General features: G+C 40.5%; 1 protein-coding gene across 2 annotated transcripts in view; it reads right to left on the bottom strand.

Annotated features, from left to right (window-relative positions):
* LOC132866168 (radixin) overlaps positions 1-13,146 on the bottom strand; it is a 117,805-nt gene extending 104,659 nt beyond the window's left edge. The window contains exons 1-2 of one of the 2 annotated variants that reach the window (XM_060898771.1): positions 12,908-13,146; positions 5,701-5,730 (exon numbers count right to left, since the gene is read on the bottom strand). The gene's annotated coding sequence lies outside the window, so the exon portion shown is untranslated. The remainder of the gene's footprint in view (positions 1-5,700; positions 5,731-12,907) is intronic. The other variant, XM_060898770.1, reaches the window with a different exon arrangement.
* Between the last annotated feature and the right edge of the window lie 202 nt (positions 13,147-13,348).

Below are 13,348 nucleotides of genomic sequence, written 5' to 3'. Positions count from 1 at the left end.
CTCACAAAATCTATTGAAATTATCGTAAAAAACGGTAAAATAGACCAAGTTCTGTTTAAAATGGGCGAGAATCATTGATAGAAACCATCAAGGCAGTGAGTAGTTTGAGATATATATATATATATATATATATATATATATATATATATATAGCGTGGCGAGCCAGTTGCCCACTCAGTCGAGTACATGTCACTAGTCGCCCGTACCCTTTCCAACTCGCATTGGCGAGTGGGCGACCGCCTGTTTCGATCCCTGTCATGTTGTATTATTTTTATAAATACATTTACATTAAACATTGCACCACGCCAGCATCTTTTTTTCCTCAAGTTAATACCACACACACCATCTATCCTGAAGACATTCCTTAAATGAACAACTTTGCCTCTGCTCAAACTCCTGACACTGGAGACTCCTTCCATAAACATTAAGCAAACATCAAGTTGCACAAGAATGAGCAATTTTTGGACAAGGTTGAACAAAACATGGTTATTTGCCAGTGGCGAGCAAGTGATTATTTGTCAATGCTGAAGGCATAGGGAAACAAAACGCTTGCTCACCACTAACAAGACACAATATGTTGCAAAAACAGAGTTCAAGAGCTGTTTTATAATTTCTCTTTCCTTTAATTAAATATTTGCATGACAAGTTTTTTCGTGTTTTCACTTTCAATTAAAGACACCAACCCATCGTCTGTCAATTTAGGGAAGTGAGCCCTACAGTGCCCGGGGAGCAGCTAGGAGTTCAGTGCTTTGCTCAACGCCGCCCCATGTTAACCTAACCGCATGTCTTTGGACTGTGGGGGGAAACCCACGCAGACACAGGAAGAACAGGCAACCTCCACACAGAAAGGCCAACCGTCAGCCACTGGGCTCAAACCCACCACCGTGCCGCCCACTACAATCAGAGCTGTTATTATGGAAAACTAAAATCAACACCTCATGACTGACCAGAATTGAGTGTTCAACAGCGCTGTCGTTAAAGTTCAACTGCAATAACTAGCACCGATAATATTGCGGACATTTTCAAACAGAATCGAAAATGTACATCTTGTGCAGATTTGCAAAATGGAACAAGCAGTGACATTTATAGAGCAACTCAAATTAAGGTTCTCTCTTGAATACAAACGAGCTACGATGCTGTAAAGCAACAAATCCAAGTGCTCAGCTCCAGAGTAAACAATATTCCTTGGACTGATCCTATTATTCGTGTTGTCTGATGTCTTCCATTTTAAAACCATTGACTTAAAGCTGTACTGCCTTTCAGATTTTTCAAGCGTCGGTCGAAAAAAAAATTTCCAACACCCAGTTATTTTTGTTTAGTGGACTGAAAGCTACTGAATTCCAATCACAGACAATTTTATTAGGGTTTTTAAAATGGAACAATTAATGAATTTAGGGCTGCGTGTCCCCAAATTCTCCGCTATTTTTTCTTGCCTCGCTATGACAATACAAGATACTACATCATGCATCACGTGGTGGGCTTTCCCCATTCGCACAAGGCATTGTGAGATACAAATTTGAACCAGGAGAGGAAAAATGGAGGACACGAGTGTGCGAATGAAACGTGAAAGACTGACTACAGTAACGGAAAGCGAGAAAAGACATTATGTTGCGAAGGAAAGGAAACGCAGGACCAAACAAATAAATACCGGTGGTCAGCGAGCACGTCGGTGTGATCAGCTGTTCGTTTAGTGACAGAAATGATGTAACCGTCAGTGCACGGTCAAGGCAAACCTGTAGATAGCAGTAATGCAACACTTGGATGCCAGCTGCCATAAAACCCAAAAGGTGGTGATAAACCTGCGCATGTACACACCGGACTTCCTCTGTTGGCGCAAAATGAGTGATTTCATGCACATTATTTGCTCGGGAATCCCCTCAAATTAAATAACTTCCCAGCCACAGAATGGCCTGGGGTTTTTAAGATATTACAGAAATAAACATCACAATGACCAAATTTCACAGGGAACAAAATTTTACGCAATCAAAAGGCTGTCTAGCTTTAATATTTTGTTCTTAAACTTATCAAAAGGTTTGGCGATTACAATATGAAAAATATTGACTTAAGACAGGCTTTAATTAGGAAGAATGGATAATTCCACAAATTAAGGCAACAGTCTGCAGACGTTCTGGTGGTGAACTGTTACACAACTTTAAACGTGAAAGTGAGAAATGAACAATACTTCTCTCCATGGCCCACACGTTCCACTGAAACCTAGATGTAAAGTCATCCCTGTCATCACCCCCCCCACATACACACAAACAAAAATTCACCTCTAAGTGAGAGATCATTAGATCATTTAGAGTCATCATGTGGTCTGACTTCCATTCATGTGTGAAATGACGTAAGCAAAGCCACATACTCATTTACTCATGTATTAACAGAGCCTGCTCAGGGATATAACCGAGATTAAAATAACCTACAGACACCCTCTCCACCTCCATTTGGATCAACGCTGTAATAAAAAGACTTCCCGAAACACTGCAGGCATCATCGTTACTTTTATAAAACACCAATGCCGCTTTTCCACTACCAACGTGGCTGAGTTGGGCTGAGCCGTGCGGTGCTGAGTTGGGCTGAGTGGGGCTGTCAGAGTTGCATTTCGACTACAACCGTGCTGAACCGTGCTGGCTGGAAGTGGGTGGACACATTGGGTGGAGTTAGTGAAAGTTGGTGGACGTCACGTGATGTCGTTAGGCAGCGCAAACAGTGACATCAGTGATCTTTTAAGCGGTAGTCTCACGACCCGGATAGTAAACAAACATGGAGGACATGGAGCCGTTAGTGTTGCTGGTCTTGGTGCTGTGGCTTGTTGTCACCGACAACGCCAACAGATACTGGCAAGAGCGTATAGATGAGGCGAGGCGCATAAGGCTTCAGAAATTCTCGTAATTCGTAATTCTTCTTCTTCCGGGTTTACGGTGTTTACAGATCCCAGCTTGCTCGCGGGGCGTGTGTGGGCATGTGAGGACACTCCTCCTCACCAATCAGTGCACAGGGGAGTGTCTCCTCACGCCCCTAGCCCCACTCGGCTCGGTTTGGCTCGCTTCAGCCCCACTCCAAAACCGTGCGAGTTTTGGGTGCTGAGTAAGGCTGAAGCGAGCTGAGTCGCGCCACTCTGAGGTAGTCGAAACGCGAGCCGTGTCGGGCTGAAGTGAGCTGAAAAAGAGTAGTGGAAAAGGACCATAACTCTGAATTTACTCAGGAAAAAGAGAAGCGCTGACTGGCCAAGAAGTGATTTTGGATATCGTTTCAGTCTTTAAATTGTTTCAATTATTTTGATAGACATTCAGGCAAGATTCTTTCATATCCTCCATCTAATTAACCATCCCAAGTAATCACTTAAGAAAATCCGAGGCGAGATGACACCAAACAATAACATAGCCAAGGTACTAATCACTTACATTTCATTTTTTGTTGACTATTTCAACTAAAGTACTATTCATACAGGATACAATTTCCAAACAGATACACGTGTCATATCCTGTAGCCAGAGGATGGGCAATAATTATGATTTAAAAGTCACACAGGATCAGTGATCCAAGGATAAATCACACAGATAGGAGCGTCTTCCTGATGTACATGTGGTTATCACACTAATACGGTCCATGTATCCGACATCCATCTAACTCATCATTAGGAGGTTAACGTAGCCTATATAGTTTGTACCTGTGCTAGAACCTCAAAAAAAAAAAAAAGTTACCAAAAACACCCAGAAGTTCTGACATGTTCTTTAAAACCTCGTCTATATTTAATTATTTCACGTTTAAACTTTACACAAAAGAAAGAATGAAACCTTTGCTCAAACAGTACATTAATCTAATATACCATGCACCGAGGCACTCCGGTTGAAATTATGGATTCTCTTCAGTGACCGGTGCCCCTCGGAAAATAGTACTATGCCAATCACCGAAAAGAATCCATAATTACCGGTGCCTTTCAGTGCATGATACATTTGATTTTTATTCGATCCGCATTCATTGGATATGAGCAATCGTGTGCTCTGATTGGCTGCTCTATTAGGCTATCAGCTCATATACCATGAGTAGAGAAAAACAAAATGGCGGAGCACGTTGCTAAACTGAGGACAAAATAAAAAACTACCTCGAACCCCCCCCCCCCCCCCCAAAAAAAAAATAAATAAATAAAAAAAACCGCAACAAAATATGGAACAAAAGTATTTGATGGTAAGAACATCTTTATTTTTTCAAGAACGATTGAGCATTTTTCACAAATTGCTAGTGTCATTTTGCTGATTTGTTTGCATTCCAAGTGGAAATTATTTTGTCAGACGTTTTATATAAAAAAGTTATCGAATTTGCAAAAAATAAACTCAAAATCCAGTGAATGAGTGGAACAATTGTTTTATTCTATCCACAATCTCGTTGTACATGGCTTATAGCCAACTTGGTGCTACGCACCTCGTCAGCTAGCAGCTCATGTACAACTCGATTTCATGGAATAACTTAAAATATCCCTCACAAAAAATTCCAAACTAAAGGTGTTAAACTCGAACCTCAGTATAAACTCACTGGAGGCAGCCATGTTTGTTGTTTATGTCGGCGCAACCTTCGCATGTGCAGTGTACCATGCTACGCCCTGCCTCACTAGGCATGACCATGATACGTAGATTTACACACAGAGAAATGCTTGTGGAGCCACAGCTGTGACTCGAGTCAGCCGTGTAGCTTGAAATTGTGATGCCAGTTCATAGTATATCCAGGATATACCATGACTGACTCACACCATATACTTTTTTTTTTTTGACATCACGAGATACGTTGTCAATGCTGGCTATCAAGGAACACGCCATAGAAGTTGTCAGACTAGGCGAGGAAACACGAACAATTCTGAAATGCTAGACTTTTCATCTGTGTGTAGTCCCAGATACCACAACGCTGTTCTTCAATTATAATCATACTACAACGCCTACTCAGAGTTCCTCATGTTCATATTCGTGTCCCAACACTGGAAGTCTGGTTGTCACAAGTGTCCAAATTACACCAAATTCCGCCATTAAGTGATCTTCTTGTTTCCTTTAGTTTGTATTACTTTAAGAGTCAGAAGTTTACATATACACAGACATTAAATGTCATGGCAATATTGGACTTTCAATGATTTCTTCAAACTTTTTCTGTGGCACAATGATTGTACAACAGACATCTTTAATAGAAAAAATTATTTGGTACACAAATTTCTATTTATTTTGTGTTTTCTACAATCAATAAAGGGTCAAAATTATGTGTCTAATATTTGGTTAAATGTTCCTTAGAACGTTCTCCCTTCACCAGGCATTTTTGGTAGCCGCCATCAAGCTTCGAGCAGAATTTTGGTTGGATATTTGAGCTCTTTTCTTGACAGAATTGGAGGAGTTTAATTAAATGTTTTTTTCCTGGCACGAGCTCGACTTTTAAGTACAGTCCACATATTTTTGATAGAGTTGAGATCAGGACTTGTTTTAAGCTTAAATGTTAGACTGCTTTATCCAGTACACAAACAACTTTGATGTGTATTTGGGGTTACTGTCCTGTTAGAACACTCAATTGTGTCCAAGTTCCTGATGGTTTGAAGTTATGATGAATTCTGTAGTAGTAGTTCGACTTTATTCCATTCCACAGGCAGCAAAACAGCCTCAGAGCACGATGCTACCACCACCATGCTTAACACTTAATACAGCAATATGAGTCCAAGTTAGTGTACCTTGAAAATGACCGGCAACCTTCAGTACTTCTAGAAAGAAAAGAAAGCACAACTTTATTCATCACACACTTGTGAAATTCCTCTCTGCATTTAACCCATTTGAAGCAGTGAACGCACATATGCGAGCGTACACACACGTGAGCAACGAGCGCACACACATACCCAGAGCAGTGGGCAGCCATGCTAACAGCGCCCGGGGAGCAGTTGGGAGTTAGGTGCCTCGCTCAAGGCCGTCCCATATTAACCTAACCGTATGTCTTTGGACTGTCGGGGAAACCCATGCAGACACAGGAGAGGCCATTTATAAATGGCCGATCGGAGTTATCGGGTCATTAATTAATTATGGTAGTGTCGTGTTATCGGTTGTACATACAGATTTGATAAGAATGATCCCAAGAACTTTTACCGCAAACCAAAGAAACCTGAAGCTCGCCGAAAGCTTTGGATCGCAGCAATTAAGCGTGATAAGTGGGAATCTACTGACAACGACCGTGTTTGGTTTCGACACTTTATATCTGGTAAGACAATTTTTATTATTTTGTTTTGCAGTTTAATATTATGATATTAGATAGAATTTCCTCATCAGAAATAATTTGTTGTGCTATGACATTGCTTAGATATCAACCAAAAGATGAGTAAAAACGCATGAGCAGCTGATTTGTATTAGGGCTGAACGATATATCGTTATCATATCTATATATGAACATTCAAGATATTAATATTGAAAAAGCAAAGATATAGACGATATAGATTTCCCCTCCCCGCGCTTGCCCTGCATGTGAGCAATTCCAGCGTTATAGACGTGACACTTGAACTCAAAATGGCAACAAATGACCCAGTGCATGTTTTATTGTCTCCCAGTATTTAAACAGGTGTTGCATATTTTGAGGCTGTACCATACTGGAGAAGTGATAGAGCAAGAACAATTCCCATAGTACATCTAGGGCATGCCAGAAAACGCCAATAAAAGATGCGTTATGGATGTGACAGAAAAAGTATTACTTTTCTTGGGTGACTGTACATTTTTATCAAACTCTGTGAAATTGTAAACCTAATGTCGAAATGGAGATATCCATTTGATAGAGTGGTCCAAGGTGAATATTAAAAAAATCTTTGTTTAAAATATTTTGTATTTCATGCAGAGTTTCGGAAGGAAAAGTCAGCGTTATGGATGTGACGAAATTCCGTTATGGATGTGACGCGTCTGAAATGGACATGGCATATGTTTAGAAAATCAGCAATTTAACCACCATAACCCTTTGAAAAACTCTCTAAATATCAGCTAAAACTATCAAAGTTCTTAAATAATATTTAGGATGGCTATTGTTTTGCTGTTTTGTGGATTTTAGCATACATTTCTGTGGCTTGTGGCAATAATATAGAATTGTACATGATCAAAGTTGATTTTAGCTTGGGCTTTACATTATAAGAAAGAAAGACTGACATATTAAGGCGAAGGGAACGATTCTTGTGACAAATTGGTTCAACTTATTCACATCTGTAAAATACAGGCTTAGGTGAGATCTCTGGGAGTGGTTTTGATGTATTACATGTTGCTTTATTTTTGCATGGTGAGGTTGACATTTACATGGAATTGCCCACGTACAGCTCTGGCAGTCACAACAAACATCATTTTACGATTGCCCTTGAATGCACCGCTAAGGACAGCCAACCACAAACCTTATTTCATGCTTGCTGTGGATCGACAGCTGAAGCCAACCAATGACAAACATATCAGGGTGGGAGTGAGGGAGACGGAGACTGACGCGCGCACACACTACAGACACAGCAGGGAAATTAAAAAGAAAGAAAGAAAATGAGTGAGGAAGATAATGCGGCCGGTGGCGGTGCAGAATCTGACTTGGTGCCAAAACATAAATCATCCTCCGTTATTTGGAGGTATTTTGGATTCAAAAAGGACGATGTTAACCAGAGTGAGGTGTTGTGCAGGTCGTGCTTAGCAAAAATTGCGACGAAACAAGGTAGCACAACAAACATGTTTCACCACCTGAAACAACACCATCACGTGCTGCACGAAGAGTATATGACAATGAGAGAAACACCGGGGACTTCTCAGTCATCCCAAAATAAGCCAAAGCAAAGTTTGATTGCTGATGCATTCAGTAGCGTTACACCGTACGAGTCGACGTCCACCAGACATAAAGAAATTACAGATGCTATAACATACCACATTGCAAAAGACATGGTACCTGTGTACACAGTCTCGAAAGAGGGCTTTAAAATAATGGTTCGGGCGCTGGACAAGCGTTATAAATAATTTATGTAATTAAAATTTATGTTAATATTGATGACTGGCAGTGAGTTCTTAAAAATAAAACTGCACTTTCCACATTTTTTTTGTGTTATGATGTTTTTATTTTTCTGAAAAATGCTTGATTTTCACCGAACCCGTAGTCATATCGTATCTTATCGATATCGAGATCTGGCATGAATATCAAGATATGAAATTTTGTCCATATCGTTCAGCCCTGATTTGTATGCAGTACACGAGTACAATTTCCGCAAACACACTCGCGGCAAATTTATGTACTTTTTGCAGGATAAATATTTGACATTAGAAGATTGGTCGAACTTTTCATATGTATTTGAAGATAAATAGCACAGCCTGGATTTAAAACCCTGCTTGTGCATTCTAAATGTAGAACTTGCTTAAGTTTAGTACTGTACTGGATATCTTTGGTGAGCACGTGTGAAGCAACATTAACTTGTGTTTCAAAGATTATATTGTGCCTATTTAATCTTTGTCTTATTATGAGGCACAAAAAGCAAATATAAATGAGTATTTCAATAAAACAACTGAATAATTAACACTTGTATGCATCAAGAGACTTGTAGGCTTTCATTGATTCTTTTGTGTATATTGAAGGCGTGTCAATCAAATACAGGTAGATATCGCCGAAGGTCAGGTCAGGCGCTTGGATTTGGGTCCCATTTGTCCGTAACTGCGTAAAGATCAGGCAAACCTTTGGTGCCACCGTTGTACAGAAGCTTTGCTGCATATCTTTGCTGAGCATCAGTTGGCAACGAACTTGCATACTGCAATAAATCGCTACGAAAACTAGGTGATGATGCAACTTTGTCAGCTATTGCAGAGGCTCCAACTTGGGAAATTGCAAAGAGGGAGAGTCTCGCTCTCTGCGAGTAGCTCGGAGGGAGACAAGTTTGAGCGCTGTAGGCGTGAAGGCGAGTTTTATATTATCTATAATGCGTGTGTGAGATATAGACCAAATTTTAATATGCCTAAAGTCAATGCTAATGTCAATAATGACTATTATAAACTGCCAATGGTAGACCCTCTAATGATAATGTTCTTCTAATAATATTCTATTTCTAAAGGCCTCTGCATGCTCTTGTGACAAGGCTTTCGCAGATAGCTTTTCGCAGACAGTTGTAATTTATCGTTGAGCGGGGAGTAATAGGCGTGCGCGATGTTATTCACCGGCACAACGCAACGGGGCGCGAAGTCACTAGGAGTAGTTGGTGGGTGTGGTTAGTGGAGTGTTTATCCTCCGGTTACTTATAATGACTAGAACTTTTTTTTTTTTTATAATGACTAGAACTGGAGTCGTATAGATGTACGTACTTCCTCGATCAACCGCTCTTCGTGCTGCTCCATCTTCGCTCGTGTTTTTAAAAATGCCGGTCGTGAAAACAAACCAAACCGGGAAAGTAGGGAAGCGGAAGTGCGTGTACAGCGGCTGTAGAGTGGACCAATCAGAGCCCTCTTGTCTGCGACGCTGTCTGCGAGGCTTCTGCGGTGGTCACAATTTTTGGGAGGTGCGCGCAGAGCGTCTGCGAAGGTGGGGGGGGCTACGCAGACACTGTCTGCGACGCTATCTGCGAGGACTGGGTTGTCAGCATAAATTGGCCTCAAGTCTAAGTTAGTAAAAGTCAGACAAGTTCGTTAGAATCTAACATCTGGTCTGGTGATCTAACCCTGTCAGATATAGGTCGTCTTGCTGGCGTCCAAAATAGTCCGCCATTCGTCCCTGGCAACCATCGCAACGGGCAATCCGAACTTTATCTTGGTGATTTTCTGATATTTTTTCTTCGTAGTTTGGCTTTTGCCATTTCCACCAACGGAACTTCGTTTCATTATCTCATTCAAGAGAACAAAGTTAAAAGACGAGCAGGTGATAAATGCATACGCAAAAAACAAACAAACAAAATGTTTGAGTGTCACGGGTTTTCTCGTTCTCTCGCGCGTATCATGAATAGCGCCGTCTGTATGCTTTATCGGTAACTGCTAAGACATTGGGCGGGCTCAAGTGTGCACCCCGTGGCGCACCGAATTCCGCTTGATTCATACGCGCACTTGATCTGTGCGCGCATACCTCCGGCATTCACTCCAATCCCCCCGTTACACCGATCGGTGTACCGACTGGGGAATCAGCATATACCACAGGGTACACACTTGAGTCCACCCATACAATTTCAGACATACAAAAAGTGGAAAGTCAATTATTAATTTACATCAACAAACATAAAAAGTTATATATTTTTTTCAATTAATCATGTGTAGTCAGGGCAGGCGGGAGATTTTTATGTTGTCCGTGGGCGGATTTTCTAAATGTTCCCTAATCATGGCAGGAGAGTTGGAGCCTCTGCTATTGTGAATGGTTCTTGCCAACCAATTTTATGCGCATGCGCAATATTACATCACGCTCTAGTTTGGCGAACTCTCCCATTGTGGCACAGCACTGACCAGAGATTAAAACATATATCATAAGTGCACCAAATGTTACATTTTCCTTGTTAACTTGATTTCTGTCAACATTAGATTTTAAAAAAATAAATAAATCGCTGATACACTCATTTAGCACGAAAATGCAGTTATATACCGAAGCTAGCATATCGTGAAAAGTATCGTGATATGATATTTCTGCCATATCGCACAGTTCTAGTCACCAAGTTACAAAAATATACTGTAAAACAAACCACTATTAAAAAGTAGGCCAGGGTGTTTTTTTTTTTACACTTACAACCTTTTAAACGAACTGTAGACCTTTCAGAGCTTACCCTGAACACACACGAGGGAAAATATATATATTTTAAATTGTTTTCACTGATAACTAGAAGAGGCCCTGAGGTGAAATTAGCCTTTATGCTAATCCGTGCATCTTAGCGACGCGGCTAAGGCTTTTAGTTTAGATCCTGAAGTTGTGACAGCAGCCATTCTGCCATATGGAGAAGCCCAGAGTGAAACTTTATCGCTTATAATCCACTTTGCAATCTTAAAATTGAGTCCTGGGTTTTGAAGTTTTTTTTTCCCTCCATCACAAAGTTAATATGCGCAAACAGGACGCAGTCTCTTTACAGAAAGTCCTGTTCCAGTGCTATACAGTTATATACCGAAGCTAGCGTATTGTGAAAAGTATCGCGATATGATATTTCTGCCGTATCGCACAGTTCTAGTCACCAAGTTACAAAAATATACTGTAAAACAAACCACTATTAAAAAGTAGGCCAGTTTATTTTTTTACACTTACAACCTTTTAAATGAACTATAGACCTTTCAGAGCTTACCCTGAACACATATGAGGGAAAACATTTTTTTAAATTGTTTTCACTGATAACTAGAAGAGGCCCTGAGGTGAAATTAGCCTTTATGCTAATCCGTGCATCTTAGCGACACGGCTAAGGCCGTATGCTAATCCGTCTATCTTAGCAACACGGCTAAGGCTTTTAAGTTTAGATCCTAAAGTTGTGACAGCAGCCATTCTGCCATATGGAGAAGCCCAGACTGAAACTTTATCGCTTATAATCCGCTTTGCAGTCCTAAAATTGAGTCTTGGGGGTTTATTTATACATCTTATTTTAAAGTTTTTTCCCCCCCATCACGAAGTTAATATGCGCAAACAGGACGCAGAGTCTTTACAAAAAGTCCTGTTCCAGCGCTAGACAGTTATATACCAAAGCTAGCATATCGTGAAAAGTATCGCGATATGATATTTCTGCCATATCGCACAGTTCTAGTCACCAAGTTACAAAAATATACTGTAAAACAAACTACTATTAAAAAAGTAGGCCAGGGTGTGTTTTTTTTACACTTACAACCTTTTAAACGAACTATAGACCTTTCAGAGCTTACCCTGAACACATATACGAGGGAAAATATATATTTTTTAAATTGTTTTCACTGATAACTAGAAGAGGCCCTGAGGTGAAATTAGCCTTTATGCTAATCCATATATCTTAGCCACACGGCTAAGGCTTTTAGTTTAGATCCTAAAGTTGTGACAGCAGCCATTCTGCCATATGGAGAAGCCCAGAGTGAAACTTTATCGCTTATAATCCGCTTTGCAATCTTAAAATTGAGTCCTGGGTTTTGAAGTTTTTTTCCCCTCCATCACGAAGTTAATATGCGCAAACAGGACACAGAGTCTTTACAAAAAGTCCTGTTCCAGCGCTATACAGTTATATACCGAAGCTAGCGTATCGTGAAAAGTATCGCGATATGATACTTCTGCCATATCGCACAGTTCTAGTCACCAAGTTACAAAAAATATATACTGCAAAACAAACCACTATTAAAAAGTAGGCCAGTTTTTTTTTACACTTACAACCTTTTAAACGAACTGTAGACCTTTCAGAGCTTACCCTGAACACATATATGAGGGGAAAAAATACGTATATATTTAAATTGTTTTCACTGATAACTAGAAGAGGCCCTGAGGTGAAATTAGCCTTTATGCTAATCCGTGTATCTTAGCAACGCGGCTAAGGCTTTTAGTTTAGATCCTGAAGTTGTGACAGCAGCCATTCTGCCATATGGAGAAGCCCAGACTGAAACTTTATCGCTTATAATCCGCTTTGCAGTCCTAAAATTAAGTCTTGGCGTTTTATATACACACATCTTATTTTGAAGGGCTTTTTATCTCCATCACGAAGTTAATATGCGCAAACAGGACGCAGAGTCTTTACAGAAAGTCCTGTTTGGGCTTTGGGCGGATGTTCCAGCGCTACATAGGACCTATTACACAAATAACTGTCCCTGGTGTACAGCTGAAACTGTGCCAGGTCCAAACAAGCTCTTTTTTAAAAAAAAAAAATCATAATAAACCGTTTTACAGTAAACATGAGTGTTCTGGTATGATAGTGTGTAAGGGTAAAAGAGTTTGCTAAGCCTGCAGATGTCTGAACAAGCGAACCGGCTGCGAGTGAAGCAGATGAGGGGGAAACTCACCTCGGCGTCCTGCTAGAGATAAAGATAAACTCCAGAAATCCTTTAGAAATGACAGTACAGGACCAGAAAATATCCTGAAATGATGTTGAAGAGCCGCTGTATCCTGTTGGCACGCTATTTCGGACAGAAGAGAAGAGAGAACTAAGGTTTAAGCAGTAAATATCCAGCAGAAGCTGAGAGAGATGAGGGGAGGCCCGTCAATATGGCCGGCGTGAGGGAACATGAGGCGTGGTTCAGTCCCACTCAGTTCCATCAGAGAGAGAGAGAGAGCACCTCCTCCTCTTCGTTTTACTTCTTCAAAACTGTGTCGCAGCAAAAAAAACTACTTTTTTCTTTTTTAAAGCTTTGGAACATCTAAAAATGTATAATTGTTATAAATCCGTTCTGAAAAAAATTCACACTGGGTTTGTTTGACCTGCTACCAAAACAAAACAGGCCAAG

Source organism: Neoarius graeffei, chromosome 18, assembly GCF_027579695.1.
Source record: "Neoarius graeffei isolate fNeoGra1 chromosome 18, fNeoGra1.pri, whole genome shotgun sequence".
NCBI lineage: Eukaryota > Metazoa > Chordata > Actinopteri > Siluriformes > Ariidae > Neoarius > Neoarius graeffei.
This window is presented reverse-complemented; position numbering and strand designations above follow the sequence as displayed.